Source organism: Eutrema salsugineum, unplaced genomic scaffold (assembly GCF_000478725.1).
Source record: "Eutrema salsugineum unplaced genomic scaffold, Eutsalg1_0 scaffold_12, whole genome shotgun sequence".
NCBI classification, from domain to species: Eukaryota; Viridiplantae; Streptophyta; class Magnoliopsida; order Brassicales; family Brassicaceae; genus Eutrema; species Eutrema salsugineum.
The window spans coordinates 4,270,441-4,295,781 of NW_006256895.1; the positions used below are offsets into that span (position 1 = coordinate 4,270,441).

At 42.0% G+C, this 25,341-nt stretch overlaps 2 non-coding genes and 1 pseudogene across 2 annotated transcripts; all 3 read left to right on the forward strand.

The window, feature by feature from the left end:
* The window catches only part of LOC112089121, a 112,674-nt pseudogene that overhangs the window by 12,984 nt on the left and 74,349 nt on the right, over window positions 1-25,341 (forward strand).
* LOC112089629 lies at window positions 2,532-2,638 on the forward strand. The gene has a single exon (XR_002901255.1). It is a non-coding gene; the product is annotated as a small nucleolar RNA R71 (small nucleolar RNA).
* LOC112089397 lies at window positions 23,982-24,088 on the forward strand. The gene has a single exon (XR_002901035.1). It is a non-coding gene; the product is annotated as a small nucleolar RNA R71 (small nucleolar RNA).

A 25,341-nucleotide genomic window follows, 5' to 3' on the forward strand; every position in this document is an offset into this window, starting at 1 on the left:
ATGGACATGTAAAGGTGGTCTTCTCCTGATAATCTGGGTGGATAGGGATCTGGAAAAATCCTGAGTACCCATTGAGGAAGCAGTAGTAGGGGTGCCTTGCAAGTCTCTCCAGCATCTGATCAATAAAGGGCAATGGAAAGTGATCTTTCATGGTTGCTGCATTCAGCTTCTTGTAATCGATGCACATCTTGTATCCAGTCATTGTGCGCATTGGAATCAGCTCATCTTTGTCATTCTTCACGACTGTAACCCCTCCTTTCTTAATATCCCCGTGCACAGGACTGACCCAAGCACTATCTGAAATTGGATAGATGATTCCAGCTTCCAGCAGCTTCATGATCTCCTTTTTCACGACGTCTTTCAGGTTAGGGTTTAACCTGCGCTGGTGTTGAATCGATGACTTCGATTCATCCTCCAGGTGAATTCGATGCATGCACAAGTCTGGTGAGATACCTGAAATAACATCAAGAGAATAGCCAAAAGCTTTGCAATGCTTGCGCAGCTTGCTCAGTAGTAAGGTAACCTCAGCATTGTTCAAAGAAGAGTTGATAATGACCGGATAGGTGGTATTAGAGCCCAGGAATGCGTACCTTAGTCCTTCAGGGAGTTGTTTAAACTCAATCTTGGGCGCTTTCTCCTCACTCCAATCGGATAGCTGCTTCACCTTTGCAGGGGTCTTGAGCTGTTCGATCTGCGATGCCAGCTGCATTACATGCTCGCTGGAGTCTAACATCTTCGAGTAAGATGCTGAAATTTCGTCCAAGTGTTCAGCTTCAGTTGCAGACGTGGTCAAAACTCTCTCCAGTGGGTCTGTAGGCAGCATCTCATAGAAAATCTCCTCAGCAAACTCTGTGAGAGTGTCAACATAGAAGGTCTGACCATCGATGGTGGGCTTCTTCATCAGCTTGTCCATGTCAAAGTTCATCACCAGATCTCCAACAATCAGAGCGATCCTGCCTTTCCTGACATCGATGATAGCACCTGCTGTAGCTAGAAAAGGTCTCCCAAGGATAAGAGGATCCTTAGGCTCCTCTCCATACTCCAGAACCACAAAGTCAGTCGGTATCATGCAGTCTCCAATCTTGATTGGAACATCCTCCAACACTCCTTCTGGTATCCTTGTCGATCGATCAGCTAGGATAAGAGATATCCTTGTGGGCTTGAAGTCAGTCATGCCAAGATTAACAGCTACTGAATAAGGCATGAGGTTAACAGTTGAACCCAGATCACACAGCGATCTCTTGAATCTCTCTGTGAAGATAGAGCAATCCAAGACAAAGCTTCCTGGATCAGATAGCTTCTCTCGAATTCGGTTCTGAATCACTGCACTGACTTGCTCAGAAATCATCATCACTCCTTGTTCATGGCTGAGATTATTGGTCACCATTCGCTTCACATAGCGTCTGATAACAGGAGTGATCTTTACAGCATCAACCAAAAGTATCTCAATCACAAGCTTTTCCATCAGGGCTTTGCATCGTGCTTCATCAAGCTCTTGCTTGGACTTCCTAGGGCTCCTTGGGTAAGGAACTTTAGGTTTGTAGACTTTCTCCTCAGCAGATTTCGGATTCGGAACATCAACAGCTTTGCTCTGTGGTTGGTGACGTGCGACAGTAGTTGTGGTGTCGCTCGACACCGGCTCTGCAATCTCAGGAACTTCTTCAGGGTTTTCCAAATCCACGACTTCAGGTGCAGGAGGCGTCTTTTTGGGCTCTGAACTCAGATTTTTACCACTCCTCAACGTGATAGCACTGCAGTGATGCCTTGAATTGGTGACAGTCTTCCCAGGAAGAAAACCTTCTTGTCTTTTAACAGAACCTGCAGTTTGAGCAACCTGCGTATCGACCTGCTTGACATGGGTGTTCAGAGCTTTGATTTTCCCATTCAGATCAAGGTAGAGAGCATCCATCTTCCCATTAAAGTCCACACTGAGCTTCTGATGACCTTCCAGAATTTGTTCCAGCATAGACTTCATCTCATTGTCAGGATTTTGAGGTTGAGATGAAGGAGTGCTGTAATTTCTGGAGAAACTGTTGTTGGAAAAGGGCTTCTGGTACTGAGGCGTTGGCGTGTAACCAGAGAAGTTCTGATTACTGTTGAAGGTACTCCTCTTATTGTTTGCATTGTAATTTCCACTGTAGCTTTTGTTACCTTGCTGATTACCAAACCGCTGACCCTGAAATCCTGATCCACTGACAAAGTTGACATCCTCCACCTCAGCTTCATCCTCAGGTTCGAAACTCTCCACCTCCTGTGCGAATCTGACAGATTTCTTACCCACTAAAAGGCTGTGCACAGAGTCAAGTTTAGCTTTCACCTCAGCGATCTGCGATCTATCCATGTTCCCAGCTTGTTTCTTTCGCTCAAGATCAGCATTCTTGGTGCTATTGCTGGATGCCAAGTTTTCGATGAGCTCAACAGCTTCTTCTGGGTATCTGGTGTTGAAGTCACCATTGCTTGCTCCATCAAGTGCCATCTGATACCTCCAGTTGATACCTCTGAAGAAGATACCCAACAACTGCACATCGCTGAAGCCATGATGGGGACAGTCTCGCTGGTACGATTTGAATCGCACCCAAGAAGCTTTGAATGGTTCAGTTGGTTCCTGAGAAAAAGTTGAAATTTTTGTCCTCAACTCCTCAGACCTAGCATCATCGAAAAAGTTGTGCAGGAAGGCATTCCTGGTCTCTTCCCAAGTGGTGAGTAATCCTGGCTCCAACTCCTTCAACCAGTTAGCTGCTTCTCCAGCAAGAGAGTAAGGAAACAGCTTGTAGAGGAGGAAATCATTGGACACTCCATTGTATTTGATGCTGTTGACCAAGTCCTCAAACCTCTCGATGTGATCCATAGGGTGCTCATGAGAGTGGCCATGGAAAGGATGCTGACCCACAAGAGTGTAGTACACAGGTTTCAGCTCAAAATCGTTTCTTTGAAACGCAGGGGCGCGAATCGCAGAACGATTTGCATAGAACTGCTCAGACCTGTTGTAATCCCCAAGTGTTCATCCACGACGAGCTGCAGGTGCAGGTTCCCTCACATTCCGATCCTCTGGAACGTTCCTCTAATGTGGAACGATCACAGCATTACCACGCGGTGCAGGTGGTGGATTCTGGTCAATAACATCCACTAGTAAAGGTGCTGGTGGAATGATGTTGCCATCTCCGTCAAGCCTTTGGCCTCTCGCATTGCACATATGACCCTCTTGGTCTCTCTAGACACCAGCATCATCACGAACAAGTCCATTGGCGTATTCCATCATTGCGGATCCTTGCTTTCCTGTTCGTTCGCTCTAACTCAGCTAGCTCCTCGTTGCTCAAATTCACTAGCGGGATGTCCTTGTTGCTTCTGGTTCCACGAGTATGCATAAACCTGAAACACCAAAAACAAAGAGAGAAAGGTGTCGCTCAACACCACAAGTGGTGTCGCTCGACACTAAGAAGGAAAACTTAGTCGAAACTCAAAAACTAGGTTAACCAAGTCCCCGGCAACGGCGCCAAAACTTGATCTGCTCAAAGTTCAATCCCTAAGCTACTCTGCAAGAGCAAATATGTGCAGTTGTAGTATCTAGGGGTCGAACCACAGAGACAAGAGATCACTTAATAAACCTTGTAGAGATAGAGTTACGCTAAGCAGAGATATAGGAAGTAAATAGCAATGCGACAGAAGTAAATTAAGCAGCAGTAAAAACGGTTGTAAGTTCGATTGGGTAAAGACTAGGTCTAGGGCGTTTTCAGGAGATCAATGAATGCAGTTCAACTTACCTAATCAGGGTTCAGTTATTAAGCTCGGTTCTTGAACTCGAAACAGAGAATTATAATTAACCAACTTCCGTTGTGAGATTTATCTAAGTTAAAATCCTAGAATCCCAAATTCCTTTGCAAATCCTACAGATTTAAACCAGCCTTAATGCACAAGTTCGATAATTTCACAAAGCAACTAAACCAAATTCCTTTGCGAATAGCTACTTTGCTCAACCTAGGTTCTTCCCAGTTATTCAATTACACTTTCGTGTCAATTAAGCAACCTAAGATCTAAGTTCTAGGTGATCAATCCAGAATTAGCAGTAAGAACAACCTAGGATGAAGAACTAACAGATATGAACCCTAACTAGCAAGTTAATCAAACATTCAGAGAAAACCCTAATTGAACCCTAAACCTAACAGGTGATCTACTCAGACATGATTATTGGAACAACAAACATGATGAATAGAAAGCAATAGATTAAATCGAAATAGATAAAGGGGTTCGAAATCTTCTCTTTAAACGAACAGAGTTCAGACTTGTCTCCCCTAGCTCTCAAAATTGTCCAAAGCAAAAACTCAGAGTATCTCTCTCTCAAAAATCTAAGGTCTCGATAAAAAGGGAATAAAAATCCTATATATATCTCTAAAACACGTTTTGGGCTTCCTTGAAAACGTTTGGGCCCAACTCCTTATTTAAATAGGAAACAAAATCGCCTTTTCCTTATTTCTCTGACAAGTGTCGAATGTCACTCTCCATGGTGTCGAGCGACACTAAAGCACAAAATTCATACTTGACGAATTTGATCCTGATTAAACTCCAAAGTGCTCCAAAGTCTCCAGTTAAGCTCCAAACGTACCTACGACCTCAAAAAACTCCAAAAGACTCGAAAGACACTAAAAAGACTCTATAAATAAGACTTATACCATGGTTAAAAACCATAAAAACCATGATATATCACTTAGAGGCTAGGCTCTCTCTTTTTAGAACACTAGAGCTCACTTTCTTTAACTCACAACTCCAAGACTTATTTCTTTTCTTATCTATCCCCTAGTTTTCTCTCCACCCTCCTTTTTCCACTCATCTCTCCTTTTTCCACTCACCAACAAGTACTCCCCCACACTTAGTTCTTGCCAAATCTCTCAGCTCCTTGGTGATGGAACTTAACACTCAATGAGACTTGCCCTTGTCGCTCTAAACCTAACACTTTCTGCTAAGTTTGATCCAAGGTGGCCTTTCAATCACACACAAACATTTGGCTTGAAGGAAGGATGGGTTCAGGGTGAGGAAAACTGATCCATATGCGGGTTCAGATATTTGAGCTAAGGAAGAGGGTGGTAAAAACAGGATTCTAGCTCAAATATGTATATCAGTATCCACAAGCTTATTCAAACAATACATCACAAGATAATTTCAACTCAAGTTCAAGGTTTTCACTTATTAGAGTTGAGTTCAATTCAAACTTACTTCTCAGATTCAAATCATTTCAACCTTTGCAAGCACAGAAGTCATTTCACAAGCATATTTAATCCAAATTCTCAAAGTGATGTACTCTCAGGGAAAAAACCTATCATCACTCCCATGCACAATGCAACCTATATGATGCAACTAGACTCAATCCTAAAAAATGTGAAATGCAACTAGAATGAACATTTTTTCTGAAGATTTTTCTGATTTTTTTGATTTTTTTTTGTTTTTATATGCACTTAGATGCAACTACATGGATGCATGCAAGAATGTGACTCAAGAGTCAAAGTAGAAAATAAGAACAGAGAAAACAAGATTAGTAGACACAAAACTCCTCCCCCACACTTAAATAACACAGTCCCTTCTGTTATCAAAGTGCAAGAGAGAAGTGAAAAGCAAAAGCAAGAAAGATGCAAAATAAAATGATATGAACAAGATGCATATGTACAAAGGTTTGGAGAGGTTACCTAGTAATTTTGGAAGTCTGACCCCAAAGAGTATGAGGGGTTTGATGTGTTACCAGATGGTGTCTCCCAAGAGTGCTGGCTTGGCTCCTCAGAAACGGCTTCAAGGTCCACCCATGCTGTGTCGTATGGTACCAATGCTGTGCAAGTGGTGGAGCTCTCTCCAATATCTTCTCAGTGTCTTGGTGAAACTGGTGGTGGAGATCCTCCTTTGCAAGGGTTCTCAAGCTTCTTGATTCTCTTTTTCATCTCCTTGATACACTTAGCCATCTTGTGTATCATTTTGTCCTGATACCATTGCAGAAGGACAGCATTCTTTTGCTGAGGTATGAACCCTGAGGTGCCTGGCCCTTCCCAATTGCAATCATCAAAGTGGTATCTGTTCCCTCCATAATTTTTCTGAGGTGGAGGCATACCATCATCTTCAGCACCAGCTTCAACAGCTGCTTTCTTTCCCTTGGAAGCTTCTTCTTTGTAAGCCTTCTTGTACTTGAGAACTGATGGATCAGTTTGGACATTGTAGAGCTCTTCCTTCAGATAGTAGAAGTGAATATAACGCTTTACTTGGAGCGTGGTGAGGGAGGGATTGGGCAGGAGAACTTGAAGTGGCTCATCTTTGAAGTACTTGAAGTTGTAAACCAGCTTGGCGCCAACTCTTCCTTGAAATAAAACCAATCTTGCACAGATGTGCTTCATTAATCAGATCAACCCTGCCTTACTTTCCTTAAACCTGTATCCTCTTGCCTTCAAAATATTTGTTACAACCCAACCATGGACCAGCTTTGCATCCTTCTTCTTTGAATCCCAAATGCTCTCCTTGTAGTCAATCAAAGCTCTTGGTAGTTGAGAGGCAAGGCATGGTGTGTAAGAATATCCGTCATAAGGTTTCCCATCCTCATGAGTTGGCATTAACGGTTTCAGTCCCACACCAAGGAGGTTCAGATCCAATTTGTGAACTCTCCCAACATCAAGCTTGAAATAGAAGCTGTGAGCAAGGATCTTATGAACATATCTTAGAACAGGGTTTCTTATCCAAGAAGCCTTAGCTACTCCAGCTCTAAACTTCCCAAATGCAATGGATGCACACAAACCTTCAAGATCTTCCTTGTAAAGAGCGAGAGGTGTGTTTTCAGGTGCAGAGAATCCAAATATCTGAGTCAACTCCATGAATGTTACCTAGTTGACCGTTCCTTTCCCCTGAAACTCTATAATTCCGAGACCTCGTCCTTAAATCACTCTTGGATCCCTTGGCATGTACATATCAACTTCAAGAGAGGCCAAGAACTCTTGAGACTCCTCCTCATAAGCTACTTCTCTCAGTTCCAAGAGGGATTCAATACCCATGTGCCCAAGCAAAGTCTTGACCTCCTCATAGATGCCAATCTTCTTTTAAAACTTCCACATCAGGGAACCTCCCTTGCTGGATCCCCATTTGCCTCTTGAATGGCACCTTGGGAACCTCCAGCTGAGCTGCTTGAACTGCTCTCAGTCTGTTCATCATCAGAGACCACAGTTAATTGTTTTCCTTTCTTGTTGGAGCCAGAAGCAACCACCAAAGCTTTCTCCTCATTCCTTGTTCTTTTTGGCACTTCTTCACCCTTTGATTTCTTTGTACCCTTCTTGGTGTCTTGTCAATTCCCTTTTGGCTTTGAAGATCCTGACACCAAGCTCTTGTCTTTGGATGCAAGACCTTTCTTCATATGAGCAAGGGCATTGGTTCTCTCAGTCATCTGCCAAAAATTTTCTCAGAAACAAGTTAGCACAAGATCAAGTTCTACAAAGTTCTCAAGAATTTTGAAAAATTGTTGCAAAAATCGACTTCTAAAGAACATGAACATGTTTCTCAAGCCAAACATCAGTCCAATAAATTCATAGCAATGCAAAACAAGAGTGCAAAGCAATGACTCAGCAAGAAACAAGTTCATCTCCTTTTCAAGAAAAATCAATTTTTCAATGAATTATCTTGCAACAATTTTCAAAACTCAAGAACAGTGAATCTCCAAGAAAGAGATCTGTTTTCCATGATAATCTAGCACCCTAGCATTTATAAAAATAATCCCAAGGTCTCTAACAACCTATTAAAATCGATTTCACACAATGAAGCTCAAAATCACCATTTAAGAACATGGAAAAAGATGAGTTTTAACAGAGTGAATACCTTGGGATTATGATGCAATGAGTTCGAAATTATAACAGGATGAGATTACCAACTCAAAATCAAGCTCAGAGCACTTTGAATCAATAAATTTGGTGAAGTAATAAGATAGTTTTGAAGGAAACAATGGAGAAAATGGGGTTTAGAAGGCAAACTCGTTTTCTCCTTGAGGAAGAGAGAGTGTGGGACTAGGTGCATGCTTTTGTCCTTTGGTCAATAGATCCATTTTGACCAGTCAAGGTTTTTCTCCCTGTTTTTTCGTTGACCAGACCCATTTTGACCTCTTGTGCGACTTGGACTCGACCTGATCATCCTGCACAACCATCTCGGTGTGTTCAGCGAGTTTATGTGTGACTTGGGACAATGTTCCTCCTATCTCACACACCTAGGTCGCACACAAAACTCTCTTTAAAGCTTTGGCCTTCTCTTTTGTGCGGCCTGGTCTTTTTTTGTCTAACTCGCAGACCTGAGTCGTGCTAATCCACCCTTGAACTCCTTGTTCTTCTTTTGGTGTGCGGCCTGGCTTCTTCAGCGAGTATTTGTGTGACTCGGTCCCTCCTTGGCTCAAGCCGCACGCCCTAGTCGCACAAACAACTACTTGGACGTCTCAGCTCTTTCACTCGATGTGCGACTGAGGCTGCTCCTTGACCGTCTCGCATGACCAGGTCGGTGCATTCAGCGAATACTCGTACAGCCTGGTCTTCTTTTGTTCCAACTCGCAGGCCTAACTCGCACTCATCACCCTCAGAACATTTGTGCGGCTTGGTCTCATATGGATCTAACTAGCAGACCCAACTCGCAGACCAGCAACACTTAGAGATTTTTCTTGCTCAAACCTTTTTCTGCTAGGTGAATGACTCACACATCCAAGTCGGTGTCTTTTGCAAGTTCATGTGCGAGTTGGTGCCTAGCCTGACTGAGCCGCACACCCAAGTAGCACACAAGGCGTCCATCAAGTTTCCATGCCTTAACCCCTTTGTCAGTCTTCTCACAACCTCAATTTCATTTTGTTCTTGAGCCATAGCCTCCAAAAGTTATCTGGGACCTGAGAACACCTCACAAAACCCATCAAAATATACTAAAACATAAAAAGAAAGAAAAGAAAAGATTAAAAGAACTATGTACAAGGATAAGCTTGGGGTGTCTCCCAAGAGCACTTTGTTTAATGTCACTAAGTTTGACTTTGAAAACCTGTTTAACATGTTGGTGGATCATCAAAAGGAACTAAAGAAGCTTCCTCTCTCTTCTCGGAAACCAGGTAATGCTTGACCCTTTGTCCATTCACAACAAAACCCTTTCCATCCTTTCCTTCCAAGACCAATGCTCCATAGCTTCTAACCTCCAAAACCCTGAATGGTCCTGAACATCTTGACCTTAACTTGCCAGGAAAGAGCTTGAGCTTTGAGTTAAACAAGAGAATAAGGTCTCCTTCCTTGAATTCTCTCTTAAGAATCTTCTGATCATGCAGGATCTTGGTCTTTTCTTTGTAAATCCTTACAGTCTCAAAAGCATTGAGTCTTACTTCCTCTAGCTCATGTAACTGAAGCACCATCTTCTCTTGAGCTGTTTTAATGTAAAAATTCATCATCTTAACAGCCCAGAGAGCCTTGTACTCAAGCTCTACTGGTAAGTGGCAGCTCTTTCCATAGAGAAGGTTGAAGGGAGATGTGCCAATAGGTGTCTTGAAAGCAGTCCAATAGGCCCAAAGAGCATCATCTAACTTCCTGCTCCAGTCTTTCCTTGAGTTACTTACTGTTCTTTTTAAGATGGCCTTGATCTGTCTGTTTGAAACCTTTACTTGGCCGCTGGTCTGAGGGTGATATGGACTAGCTATCTTGTGCTTGACACCATGCTTCCTTAACAGCCCCTCTAGAGTCTTATTCACAAAATGAGAACCTCCATCACTTATCACTACTCTAAGAACCCCAAACCTTGGGAAGATGATGCTTTTGAAAAGCTTGACCACCACTTTAGAGTCATTGGTTGGGGAAGCGACAGCCTCAACCCATTTGGAAACATAGTCCACAGAAACAAGGATGTACTGCTTCCCATTTGAAGAAATGAAAGGCCCCATGAGGTCTATTCCCGAACAATGAAAGACCTCCACCTCAAAGATAGGATTCTGAGGCATCTCATTCCTTTTGGAGATTTTTCCATGCCTCTCGCAGGCATCACAGCTAGACACAACAACTTGGGCATCTCTGAACATTGTAGGCCATTAAAACCCTGATTGTAACACCTTGGCCACTGTCTTGAAAGCTCCTAAGTATCCTCCATAAGCAGAACCATGACATTCCTGTAGCACTGGGTTGCATCTCTTCCTCAGCTAAGCATCTCCTATACAAGTGGCCTTTGTTCAGCACATACAAATAAGGTTCATCCCAATGATATCTTTGCACCTCTTTGAAGAATTTCTTTCTGTGATAGGCATCCAGTTCTGGTGGCTCTACACCACAAGAAAGATAGTTAACAATATCTGCAAACCAAGGTAAACTCCTCTTATAGCATTAGCCTTCTCCACCTCTAAGTAAGACTTGACAACTCTTAGATGCTCTTCAGGAAGTGAGTCATCTAGAAATACATCTGATTCCACTCTAAGCCTAGATAGATGATCAGCAGCTCCATTCTCAATGCCTTTATTGTCTTGCACTTCCATATCAAATTCCTGCAAGATTTGAACCCACCTCAAGAGTCTAGGCTTGGCATCCTGATAGACAAGACTTTAATGGTTCTTAGGGCTATCAATCCCCTTGTCAAAGTAGCACAAAAGATGTTGTCAATCCAAGACTGTGGTGATAGATACTAAGCTATATGATCAGTTTCTCAATTCAAGTGAACAGGTGAGGTTTTGATTGATTAATGACAACTAAGAACTTAAAACAAGAAGGTATTAACCTCTACACTAAGACAAGTGAACAGGTGAGGTTTTGATTGATTAATGACAACTAAGACAAGTGATATGAATATGAGATGATGGAACCATGAGATTCTAGACATGATAGTTAGCTAGGGTGCTTTGGTGCTAAACTAGAAATTCTAATGACAATGATGAGACATGATTCAAATGATTAAGAACTCTAATCTAGATTAATCCTCTTCATGAAGGTATTAACCTCTACACTAATCCATTTTCAAACCAAATCATCATTTGTGAAATATGAATCAGTGAGCATTAATAAAAATTTCTAAAAGATCATTCAAGCAAATAACAAGACATCATCATGCAGCAAATGCTTAAACCTCTAATACAGCTCTTTCAGGAATTTCATCAAACACTTTTGGTGCATGAAATTCCCAGAATCTAGATCTGAAGTGATATGCAAGGATCTAGCCAAGAGAACAGCTGTTTAGAGAGATGAATCAATAAATCTAGCCCTAAGCACTCCTAATCTAGATACAGTCTCGGGGAGTGGAAGGTTCCCTGGACGGCTCATCTCTGCAATGCATTGAAATGATCAACAAGAAGCTCTTGGACCAGTGTTCACTCCGGAGACTGTATCTTTCAGCACATAGCTCCAAACTAGATGATCTCAGACGTTATGGAAAGATTACTTAAAGATATAGAATCTTGATGAAGACCTCGGCAGCTGAATCAGAATGGAAAGGCATCGTCCCATGCAATCTCTGTGATTCATCGGACCGGTCTTGAAACTGTAGCGAGACAGGTGTGCCTTCCGGTGACCTTAACTCTCTGCTCACAACTCCAAATCAAATGATTCCACCTGTTCTGGATCCGTGACCTGATCATCTCAAACATTTCTAAAGACTCTGTAATCTGAATCGGACGTTAAGACTTCCCGGACAGGCGATCTTTCCAGACGTATGGGATTGCTCCAGAACGGATGCGAGAGAGGTCTGTCTTCTCTTCTGGTGGCGGTATCTTTCAACTCGGTGCTCCAAACTCATCGCTTCTAACTGTTCTGAGATCTAGACTCCATTATCTTGATCTTTGTTGAAGACCCCGGAGGCTGAATCGCTCGGAAAGACCTTCCGTTAGGCGATTTCAGAGATGTATCTGCACCCGGGAATTTTGGCCGAGAAACTTGAACAGCCGGTACACGTTTTGGCCGAGAAATCCACCCGCGGTACATGAGAATAGCCGAGAAAAAGCTTCCCGCGGTACAGGCTAGCGCCGAGAACATCCAAAAGGCTGCTTTCACCATTTTTAAAGCTCTGATCATTATTTCTTTTCCTGGTTTCACCTTTTCAGCTCCAAATAGCTCCATATACCTGATAAACACTCCAAACCATGCAAAGACTCATTGGGACCTAATGGAACCCCTGAGCCCTAAAACAACACCTAAAGACCTAAAATGCATGAAATAATATATGATTTGGAATGAAATATACAACCTAAATGATGCAAATTATTAACATATCAACTCCCCCACACTTGTCCTTTGCTTGTCCTCAAACAAAAAGAGCAAATGAGAGAAAGAGGTTGGATGCATTGGGAGTTCATATTCCTTAATGAGAGAGTGTATCACTAAAAGAATTCAAGGCTCATTGTCCTAGTTGATAATTCTAAGATACAGTGCAAACAAGATTACTCACAAGACTTTTTCCATACTCATCATAAAATGAATCAAGCTCAAGCTTAAGTTTTCACAAACAGCCATAGTTCCAACCTTTTGACATTCATTTAAGCTCATGTGGATCATATTTATGCAAATCATGTGAACTCACTTGTCTTGGGACAGGGTTATGAGACAAAGATGATCTCATTCAGTGCTTGTGGTTTCAATGCAGCTCAAGGGATCACTCAAGAAAAATAAACGTTAACAGAAGGCTAAGGGTAAAAGGCAATTGGTGCATACAAGAGTAGAATCCCATCTACCCAATGCCCCAAGTTGGTGTTCTACCTTAACTATACTCTCATGAAGAACACACCCTAGCTACTCTTCTACCAAGACATTCATTGCCTCATCAACCCACTCCTCACTTCACTCTCATTCATTTTTTCTCACCAGGGGATTCATCTTTTCATCTTTAAACTCAGGCTTTGGGGTCTGAACCTTCCACTTAGCTCTTTCTCACATAACACTGTCTAGCCTCTTTTCTTTTCTTTTCAAACACTTGAGCCTTTTGGCTTCTTTTCTTTCCTTTTTACTTATAGGCTAGACTTTTCTTTTCAAAACACAAGAGCTTTTCTTTCTTTAAACAGCAGACACCAAACCGCTTTCTTTTCTTTACCATCCCCTGGTTCTCATTTCAAACTCTCTCTTTTTCACTCAGTGTTTCCCAAAATCTCTTCCTAGCCTACTCTAGACTCATGATGCAGAGCTAGATCTACATGAGACTCTACACTTGTCGCCCTAAACCCAACACTTTCTGTCAAGTTTATTCAGAAAAAGGCCTCACATCTCTCACTATAGTGTTTCTGGATTCAAGGAAGGTTTGGTTCAAGGCAGGGAACTGCTTCAAGATGAGAGAACAGCTATTTGAGCTAGCAAAGAGTGGTAAAAAGGATAAGAGAGCTCAAATATTTTAAGGGTACCCATGAGTTCACAATGACATGCACAAACATGATAATTAGATTGTCAACTGATGGTTCTCACTTAGATAAGGCTGGAACTAATCAAACCTTGATTGAATCAACAAGTTCAAAGCATGGATCAGTCTTGACTTCTTTCTTGTTTACATGCATCAGAAAACTAGAAACTAGGGCAGCGAACCGAATTCTGAAAGTGATATTCTCTCAAGGAAAAACCAATCATCACTCCCTTGCATTAATGCAGCCTATATGAATATGCAACTAAACTGAATCCTAAAAATGAGAATGCAACTACAAGAACATTTTTTGTGAAATATTTTTTTTTGTTTGATTTTTTGATTTTTTTTTGGTTTTTTTATATGCACTTAGATGCAACTACATGAATGCATGCAAGAATGTGACTCAAGACTCAAAGTAGAAAATAAGAACAGAGAAAATATGATTAGTAAAAGATGAAACTCCTCCCCCACACTTAAATAACACAGTCCCCTGTGTTATAAAAGTATGAGAAAGGAGTAAAACCAAAACAAACAAGTAAAATGCAAAGAGAAAAAGAAAGACTACATGCATATGTACAAGGGTTGGAGTGGTTACCTCAATCGCTGAGGTCGGAGCAAGATGGTGTTGGCTCCCTAGGTGGACTTCTCTCAGGTGAATCTGGTGGGAACGCTGTAGCCGGATTGATCCAGTCTTCTTTTCCTGGTGGCAACTCACGGTCATGAGCTGTTGAGTTCTCTCCGACCTCTTCTCTTGTGACTGGTGCAGGTGAAGTGGCCGAGTCTTTACATGGTGAGGCCGGCGCTTTGAGCTTCTTTACCTTCTTCTTTAGTTGCCTCACCCAGTCAACTAGCTTGCGAATCGTTTTGTCTTGCCATTTGCACCATTTATGAAGTCCATTTACTCTTGAGTACAGCTTCCTTGTGTGATACTCAGGCTCACCTTAATTATAAGAATCAAAATGGTATCGACCTGCTCCCATCCTTCTTTCAAGAACCCTTGGCTCCTCATTCTCACAACCGTCAGCCCTAGCTTTGTTCTGCTCTTCAACCGGCTCTTTACCCTTGGATCCTGCGGTCATCTTGCATTTGCAAACTGGAGGGTCAATGGCCGGATTGTAGAGCTGATCCTTTAGAACAATAAAGGAGACATTGTGTCTTTCTGTGAGAGTGGTGATGGCTGGGTGTGGTAACACAACTTGAACCTTCTCATCTTGTAAGAGCTTGAAAGTGTACAAGAATTTCTGACCATTGCTTTCTTTTAAAAATCCAACCTTGGTGAGGGCAGCTTCATTAATCAACTCAGATTTGATCTCAACATCATCAAAGACAAAACCCCTTGCCTTCAAAATCTTTGTCACTAACCATCCATTGTGCAACTTAGTGAGCTTTTACCTTTTTCCGTCACTCTAAGTAATCTCTTTGTATATCAGCATGTGGCGCACCAAGAATGTACCACCAGAAGGGATATAGTGTGGGAGACGAAATTATTTCTTGCTCTTCAAGTGGCTGATGAGAGGATGTAGACCAATACCCAAGAGCTCCATATCAGCTAAGTGCACCACGCCATCATTGTGTTTGGTAAAAAACATTTGGCAAAGCATCTTGTGAGCATAGCAGATGGCTGGGTTTCTTATCCATGAACTCTTCCATCTTCCTCCTCTGAAGCTCCCAAAAGCTATTGTGTCCCACAGACCAGTGATCATGTGATCAGGGTAGGTGAACTCCAATGTCTCATCCTCTGCAGGTCTTGGAAAGCTCACTTGGTATGGTTTACCATTGACTGTGAACTCTATGTGCCCGAGACCATTGCCCTCTTTGATCCTCTGATCTTTGGGGCCATACCCGAAGATTTCAAGGGATGCAAGGAACTCTTGTGTCACTCCATCATGAGCCACATCTTTCATCTCAAAGAATCCACCAAATCCCATGTTGTAAAAAATCAGCTGAACCTCTTCAAGTAGCCCTATCTTTTTCAGCAGCTCCATACCAGGGAACTTGGTTTGCAACACCTTCACATCCTTGAACATAGCATAGTAATCATCAAAAGTTGGTTCTTGGACTTCAGGTTCTGACCTTTTCTTTGCTTTCTTAACTGTCTGCAATGCTACTTCAAGATCACTCGCGGTTTCATCATCATCTTCAGCCACAGCCATCTCTTTTCCTTTCCTTTGAACAACTTCAACCAATGCCAATTCTTTACAAGTAGTCTTTGAACTAGAAGCCTTAGTGCTCTTCGGTGCAGCCACTTTCTTTACTTACTTCTCAGCCGGCTTCTTTGGCTTTCTTGTTCTCTTTTTTCTTTAAAAACTTTACTCCCAAAGGGCAGAATCTGATCCTCTGAAGCTCCATCTTTTTCTTGTTTGGCTTTCTCCATGGCAGCAGTTCTTTTTGTTCCTCCCATCCTGCATTGGCTCAAACAGCTATGAGCACCAAAGCAAGAGCACAACAAAAAATTTTCCAAAAATTCACCAAGTTCAGGAGTGGCACAGATCGATTTTTCAAGAAAAGAATGTTACTTTACCCGGTCATAAATTCAATAAACGCACAGCAATGCCAAGAAGCAAGGCACACAAAGAATTCGGCTTGAAACACAATTTCTTGAAAAATAATCGAAATAATTGGTGAATTTAAGGAAATTTTTTTCTAAAACTCCAAGAACACGTTATTCTCAAGAAAGAACCAAGTTTTTCCTACATATTCTACGTTCACAGCATTCACAGAATAATTCCAAGGTATCAAGCGACCTATTAAAATCGATTCCATGTATTTCAAGTTCATGAACAGCACATTTAAGACATGGAAAAGGTGAGTTTTAACAGTCGAAAATACCTTGGAATCTTCAAAGTTCGAGTGAAATGCGAGAATGCAGCAAGAAACTAGACAGAATTACGAGTTCAATGCAGTTAGAATTTCAAAATTTGGTAATGTAATGAGAGAGATACAGAAGTTTTAAGTTCACGAATGGAGGAAGAGAGAGCAAACTCGGGGTGTCTGATGGAAGAGGATGGCTCGGGTGGGGAACAGCTGTAATAAGCGTGTCTTTGACCGGTCAAAGTCCGTACGGTCTTCTCGATTTCAAAGTTTTTGCCGCGCCTTGATAGATAAGACTTTTTAGGTCTCAGGGCTATCAATCCCCTTGTCAATGTAGCACAAAGAGGTTATCAATCCAAGAATGTGGTGATAGACACTAAGCTATGTGATCAGTTTCTCAATTCAAGCAAGCAAGTGTGGTTTTGATTGACTAATGGAAACTACAAACTTAAAACAAGATTAATGACTAAGAAGTGATCAAACAAGATAAGCAAACAAGTAGACTTGATGAGATGAGAATGTATGTATGATGATGAGAAAGGTGTTAGACATGATAGTGGATTAGGGTGCCTTCAGTGATAAACTAGTGAGCTAATGAACCATATGAAGCAAACCATTCAACTTAAACATCATTAATTAAGTTAATCCTCTCATGAAGGTATCAACTCCTATGCCAAAACAGTTTATAACCTAATCATCATTAGTGAAAAATGAATTAACAAGCATTAAGAATCAGTTTAATCTGTCATTTAAGCATATAGACAATCATTCCCATGATGAATAACACTTAAACCTCTAACAACCTTGGTTCAGACATTTCATCAAACACTTTTGGTGCATGAAATATCCAGAATTTAGACCATATATGAGTTGTATGGATCTAGCATTAAGAACAGGTTGTAGAGAATGGAATATGCATGATCTAACCCCTAAGCTCACTAATCTACCACTTAAGCACCCTAATCTACATATCTAAGACCTTAATATGGGATTACTCACTAATCATGATCAACACACTAGATCCTTTGCAAGATGTCTTGTTAATCATGATTAGAAGTGTGATTTGATGATGAGAAATGATAGAACAAGATGGAAAACACTCTTCAAATCGATATTCAACTCAAAAGCAAGGTATTAACAAGTGGTTCTTTCACCAAAAAGGAAAAGGAGACTAAAGATAGTAGGAAGTTCTCTCCAAATTAGGTCTAAAAAGTATTTATAGAAGCCTTGGGCGAACCGGGTCAGCCCGGAACAAACTGGGTACTGACCCGGCTTTGGTGGGTAAAGAAGAAGTTTGCCACGGTCTAACAGGTTTTGGTCAAACTGTGGCAAGTGACCGTGTAAAGTCATGTGTCTCTTGTTCTTGGATGAATCATGGTACCACGGGTTCCCTCTGGTCGTGATGCATGGCCGTGTCAAATTCCGAGAGGTTGCACAAAGTTGCCACGGCCAAGTCTAAAGCCGTGGCGTGTGGTCGTGTCAAATCCCGAATGTAAGGAAAATCCTTCCGCGGCCAAATGTTACCTTGCCACGGTCAAGTGTAGGCCGTGGCATGAAGATTGTGTCAAACCCCGAAGAACTGCAATCAAGTGCCACGGCCAGATGTGGACCGTGACATTCCACCGTGCCATCTTTCCCTTAGCATAATTTAAGCTTTGATAAGGATTATCAATCTCGCAGCGTTCAGGGCTCCTCGGACCACTTCGCGTTCAGGGAAGCATACCTTCTAGGGTACTGGTCCGAATGGTGTGATTCCAGTTTCAGAGGATAGACGACTTAGACATCTTCAACTTTGGTGAAGGAACCTTTGGTGCTTGGGAAGTGGAAGGTTTCCTGGAGGGCTCATCTTCGCAGTGCATTGACACGATCAGAAAGAGAGTTCTAGACATGTGTCCATTCCGGAAACGTTATCTTCTTGCTCATAGCTCCGAATTGAATGCTCTCAGACGTTCTGGAAAGAGAACTCAAATATCTCGGATTCTGATGAAGGCTCTGTAAACTGAATCGGTCTGGAAGTGCACCTTCCTTCACATTCTTCGGAGCTCATCGGGTCGATCCAAAACGGCAGCGAGACAGGGGTTCCTGCCGAAGAGCTTAAATCTCTGCTCACACCTCCAAATCATATGATTAAACCTTCTCTGGAACCATGATCCAATCTTCTCCAATTTTGATGAAGCACCCGACCGCTGAATCGGACCGGAAGGTTCCCCGGACAGGCGATTTCGGAAATGTGTCTGCACCCGGAAATTTTGGCCGAGAAACTTAACTAGCTGGTACGCGTTTTGGCTGAGGAATCCACCCGCGGTACATGCGAATGGCTGAGAAAAACCTTCCTGCGGTACGCGAGAATGGCCGAGAACCTGAAAAACCTATTTTCACCATCTTTCAAGCCTTGATCACCATTTTTCTTCCTGGATTCATCTTTTCAACTCCAAATTGCTCCAAATACACCTGATAAACACTCAAAACATGCAAAGACTCATTGGGACCTAATGCATGTCCTAAGTCCTAAAACAAACCCTTAAAGACTTAAAATGCATGGAATAAGATATGATTTGGAATGAAATATACAACCTAAATGATGCAAATTATGAACATATCAACTCCCCTACACTTGTCCTTTGCTTGTTCTCAAGCAAACAAGAACAAATGAGAGAGAGAGGTTGAATGCATGGGAGTTCACATTTCCTTTTTGAGAGAAGAGATCACAATGAGAATTCAAGTTCATGCTCAATTATGCAATGCAAAGCCATACTCAGATATATATCAACTAAACAAGGAATCTCCACAAGTTCTTCTCTCTCTCAACTCTTTCACATTCATTAAGCTTTTATCAGGTGAATCCAATGATGCAATGTTTAAACAAGCTGGCTTGGCTAGGGAGAGGCTATGTGATTAAAATGATCTCATCAGTGTTCAAGCGGGTTTAATGCAGCAAAGGGATCTCTCTATGAATGATCAAACTTTGGCAGAATGCTAAAGATAAAAAGCAACTTATGCATACAAGGGCAAAGACTCATCACACCCCACACTCTACTCAAAGCTTTCTCACTTGCTTACTCTCTCAAGAACCTCACTTTTCACACTTATTTTCCTCTCACTAGGGGACTTATTTTCATTATCACTCTCAAGTCTTGGAGTTCAAACTTTACACAGCTGTTTTTTTCTTTTGCAACCTCTAGCCTCTTTTTCTTTCTTTTCAAAACATTTGAGCTCTTTGGCTTCTTTTCTTTTCCTTTTACTTAGAGGCTAGACTCTTTCTTTTCAAGACACCAGAGCTCACTTTCTTTAACTCAAAACTCCAAGACTGATTCCTTCTTTCTCTTTCATTCCCCTAGCTATTTCCACTTTCTCTTTTCCACTCATCTCACCTTTTTCCACTCACCAACAATTCTTTTCCCCCACACTTATTCCTCGCCAACACTCTCAGTTCCTTGATGTTGGAACACAGCACTCAATGAGACCTGCCCTTGTCGCTCTAAACCTAACACTTTCTGCTAAGTTTGATCCAAGGTGGCCTTTCAATTCACACACAAACATTGGCTTGAAAGAAGGATGGGTTCAAGGTGAGGGAACTGATCCATGATGTGGATTCAGCTACTTGAGCTAAGGAAAAAGGGTGGTAAAAACAATGGTTCTAGCTCAAGTATGTATATCGTATCCACAAGCTTTTTCAAACAATGCATCACAAGATATTTTCCAGTCAAGTTCAAGGTTCTCACTTAACTAGAGTTGAGTTCAATTCAAACTTGCTTCTCAGATTCAGATCGTTTCAGACTTTGCAAGCACAGAAAAAGATTCACAAGCATTTTCAGTTCAAGTTCTCAAAGTGATGTACTCTCTAGAAAACCTATCATTACTCCCTGCAAGATGCAACCTACATGAATATGCAACTAGACTCAATCCTAAAAATGAGAATGCGACTACATGATCATTTTTTTGTGAAAATGTTTCAGATTTTTCAAATTTTTTGGTTTTTATATGCACTTAGATGAAACTACATGAATGTGCAACTAGAATGTGACTCAAGACTCAAAGTGTAAAATAAGAACAGAGAAAACATGATTAGTAAAAGATGAAACTCCTCCCCCACACTTAAACAACACAGTCCCTTGTGTTATAAAAGCATGAGAAAGGAGTTAAAGCAAAGCAAACAAGTAAAATGCAAAAGGGTAAAAGAAGATCTACATGCATATGTACAGAGTTTTGACTGTTTACCTCAATCGCTGAGGTCTGATCCCAGGTAGTGGGATGGGTTGGAGGTGGAACATGATGGAGTTGAGTATCTAGGTGGGCTGCTCTCAGGTGAGTCTGGTAGGAATACTGTGGCCGGGTTGATCCAGTCTTCTTTTCCTGGTGGGAGCTCAATGTCCTGAGCTGCTGAGCTTTCTCCCACCTCTTCTCGTGTATCTCGTTTGGGTGAGGTGGCTGGACCTGTGAGTTTCTTCACCTTCTTCTTTAGTTGCCTAACACAGTCAACTAGCTTGTGGATCGTTTTGTCTTGTGGATTGTTTTGTCTTGCCATTTGCACCATTTCTGAAGGCTGTTAACTCTTGAATACAGCTTCTTTGTGTGATACTCAGGTTCACCCCAAAAGTAAGGATCAAAATGGTACCGGCCTTCTCCCATCCTTCTTTCAAAATCTCTTGGCTCCTCATTCTCACAACCGGCAGCCCTAGCTGTGCTCTGCTCTTCAACTGGCTCTTTACCCTTGGATCCTGCTGTCCTCTTGCATTTGTGAATCGGAGGGTCAATGGCTGGGTTGTAAAGCTGATCCTTTAGAACAATAAAGGAGACATTGTGCCTTTCTATGAGAGTGGTGATGGCTGGGTGTGGCAACAGAACTTGGACCTTCTCATTTTGTAAAAGCTTGAAGGTGTACAAGAAGTTTTCACCATTGCTTTCTGTTAAAAACCCAACTTTGGTGAGGGTTGCTTCATCAATCAACTCAGGCTTGACCTCAACATCATCAAAGACAAAACCTCTTGCTTTCAGAATCTTAGTCACTAACCATGCATTGTGCAACTTAGTGAGCTTCTGCCTTTTACCCTCACTCCAAGCAATGTCTTTGTATATCAGCATATGGCGTGCCAAAAATGCACCACCAGTAGGGATGTAGTATGGGAGATGAAATTCTCTCTTGCTCTTCAAATGACTGATGAGAGGATGTAGACCCATATCCAGTAGCTCCATGTCAGCTAGATGCACCACACCATCATTGTGTTTGGTAAAAAACATTAGGCAAAGCACATTGTGAGCATAGCGGATGGCTGGGTTACTTATCCATGAACTCTTGCATCTTCCTCCCCTGAAGCTCCCAAAAGCAATTGTATCCCACAGGTCAGTAATCATGTGATCAGGGTATGTGAACTTCAATGTCTCATCCTGTGCAGGTCTTGAAAAGGCAAAGATCTCATCCAATTCCTTGAAGCTTACATGGTATTGTGTACCATTGATTGTGAACTCTATGTGCCCAAGACCATTTCCCTCCATGATCCTTTGATCTCTTGGGCCATATCCACAAACTTCAAGGGATGCAAGGAACTCTTGTGTTACTCCATCATGAGCCACATCTTTCATCTCAAAGAATCCACCAAATCCCGTATTGTTAAAAATGAGCTGAACCTCTTCAAGAAGCCCCATCTTTTTCAGCAGCTCCATATCAGGGAACTTGGTTTGCAGCTCCTTTACATCCTTGAACATAGCAAAGTAGTCATCAAAAGTTGGTTCTTTGTCTTCAGGTTCTGGTTTTGTCTTTGCTTTCTTAACCGGCGGCAATGCTATTTCAGGATCACTCTCTGTTTCATCTTCATCCTCAGCCACAGCCACCTCTTTTCCTTTCCTTTGAACAACTTCAACCAGCGCCAGTTCTTTACCAGAATTCTTTGAAGTAGAAGCCTTGGTTTTCTTTGGTGCAGCCACATTCTTTGCTTTCTTCTCAGCTGGATTCTTTGGCTTCCTCTGTTTCTTGTGTTTCTTGAAAACTTTATGCCCAAAAGGCATAATCTGATCCTCTGAAGCTCCAGCTCTCTCTTTTTTTGATTTCTCCATGCCCGCTGTTCTTTTTGTTCCTCCCATCCTGCATTTTCTCAAACAGTTGTGAGCACCAAAGCAAGAGAACAACAAACGTTTTCCAAAAATTCACCAAGTTCAGGGGTGGTACAGATCAATTTCACTAGAAGAGAATGTGTTTTTAGCTGGTTAAAAACTCAATAAACTCAAGGCAATGGCAAGAAGCAATGCACACAAAGAGTTCAGCTTGAAACACAATTTCTAAAAAAAATCAAAATTCTTGATGAATTTAAAGAAATTTCTCAAAAATTCCAAGAACAGGTCATTCTCAAGCAAGATCCATGCATTTCCTACCCATTCTACTTGCACAACATTCACAAAATGATTCCAAGGTATTAAGAGGCCTATTAAAATAGATTCCATGTGTTTCTTGTTCATGAACAGTACATTAAGACATGGAAAAGGTGAGTTTTAACAGACTAAAGTACCTTGGAATCTTCAAGTTTCGAGTGAAAAACGAATGTGCAGCAAGAAACTAGACAGGATTGCGAGTTCAATGCAGTTGGAATTCCTCAATTTTGTTCAAGAACGAGAGAGATATGAGTGTTTAAAGTTCAAGAAATGGAGAGAAGGGGACAAACTCGTGTGAAGGTGGGGAACAGCTGTAAAGGGCGCGTCCTTGACCGGTCAACGTCCGTACGGTCAACGATATTTCAAAAATTTTGCCGCGCCATCGTTGACCATGTCAAACTCCGACCATTTGTGCTTTCTTTGCCGCGGCTTGGAGCTTTCCGTGTCTTTTAACCGTGGCAATCCCTGAACAATTGCTCCTTTTCCAACCTGTGCCACGGCCAAGTGTTCTCCCCGTGGCAAACTCATCGTGGCAAGCACCGAACCTCGGTCGTTCATCTTTTTCTATGCCACGGCCAGGTCCTTTTACCCGTGTCTTCCGACCGTGTCAAACGCCGAACATTGGTCTATTCCTCTTCTCTTTGCCACGGCCAGGTCTTCTTCCCGTGTCTCTTAGCTGTGTCAAAACCCAAACCCTTGTCTTTCCAAACCTGTTTTTCCACGGCCAGCTTCAGTTCCGTGTCATCTGGCCGTGTCTAAACCCGAACCCAGGTTCCTTTATAGTTGTTGCAGAATACCAACCATATCTGACCCCATCTGTGGCTGCTGCTGAACCATTGTTGGCTGAAACTGTTGTTGAACCGGCGCCTTCTGTTGGTGCCTTTTGCTGCTGTGAACTGAAACCAGTACCCTGAATTGGTTGCTGTTGCTGACCAAAACCCTGATTCTGAGAAAACTGATTCTTGGGTTGGAAAGACCCTTGAAAGTTGTTCTTGGGAACAAAGTTCTTTGGAGCTTGAGAATTGGGATAGACCTGGTCTTGTGGGTTAGCTACATTGGGGTTCCTGTAAGAGAGGTTCTGATTTGCATTGCCATACTGATATCTCTGGAACCTCTGATTCCCAATGTAGTTAAGCTCTTCCTGGGTTATACCTTCTTTACTTATGTTCTCAAAGATTTGAGAAGGTTCCTCATACTCACCAACAAAATGCATTGGCTTCTGAGTTGTGAATTTCAACTTGTCCAATTCACTCCTTAGCTCCTTAACTTCTCTACTGAGCCTCTGTTCTGAGCTTGAACCTTCAGATCTATTTGATCTGTCATAGTCTTCTCCATAAGTGTCCTTGCTCATTGCTAAGTTCTCCACTAGCTCTAAAGCAGCATGTATCTCCTTTCCCAGAAAGTTCCCATAGGAAGCAGTATCCAGCTGGTTTCTAATCTTGGGAGGAGCTCCTCTATAAAGTGTGCTGAGAAGAGAAGCTTCACTAAACCCATGGTGTGGGCATTGGTTTGTGTAGCTCCTGAATCTCTCATATGCTTCACCAAAACTCTCATTGCTGTGCTGAGTGAAGCTAGAGATTTGGTTTCTCAGTTTTGAAGTTCTGGAGGTGGAGAAGAACTTAGATAGGAAGGCTTGCTTGCATTGCTCCCAGGTTTGAATGGAGCCTCTTGGAAGATACTTCTCCCATTGGTAAGCTTTGTCACCAAGACAGAAGGGGAATAATCTTAGCTTGAAACTGTCTTCAGAAACTCCATTGATCTTTGTCAAGTCACACACTTTATCAAACTGATCCAAGTGTTCCAAGGGATCTTCCATTGCTAATCCATGGAACTTTGAGTTCTAGACCATATTCAACAAGGATGCCTTCACTTCAAAGTTGTTGTTTTGCACAGGTGGTGCCTGAATTCCAGCTCCATACTGATGAGCATTTGCCCTGTCATTCTCTCCAACATAGACCTGTGGCTGCTCATATCTCCTTTGCTGGTGTTGGAAGGGCTGATGTTGGTGGTGCACCTCTTGTCTTTGTTGTGCATTGTCCTGATGCCTCTGCTGATGAGCTGGAGCTTGTCCCTGGTGGACATAAGCTTGCTGTTGATGCACCTGTTCCTGATGAACATTACCCTGATGTGACCCTTGACCAACTCCATTACCAGCTCCATTACCCTGAGCCTGTTGCTCCTGAACCGGTTGTTCTATATCCACCACATGCTCTCTTTGGTCTTCCATATCAGCCTGATCAATCTGTCTTTCACGCCTGTCCCTTCTCCTCCTTGGTACAAAAAGATTAATGATGTCGTTGAGAGGGAAAGGTGGACCACAGCTCTTTGATCAGGACCTGGTGTTCAGGCACCTGAAATCACAACCAGAACTTGAAAGTAATCAGTAAAAACAAGAAAATAAGCACTTGATCTCAAGAACAGATCAAAGCTTAATGCTAAACACTCCACATTTTGGCAACGGTGCCAATTGATAGATAAGACTTTTTAGGTCTCAGGGCTATCAATCCCCTTGTCAATGTAGCACAAAGAGGTTATCAATCCAAGAATGTGGTGATAGACACTAAGCTATGTGATCAGTTTCTCAATTCAAGCAAGCAAGTGTGGTTTTGATTGACTAATGGCAACTACAAACTTAAAACAAGATTAATGACTAAGAAGTGATCAAACAAGATAAGCAAACAAGTAGACTTAATGAGATGAGAATGTATATATGATGATGAGAAAGGTCTTAGACATGATAGTGGATTAGGGTGCCTTCAGTGATAAACTAGTGAGCTAATGAACCATATGATCAAGCAAACCATTCAACTTAAACATCATTAATTAAGTTAATAATCTCATGAAGGT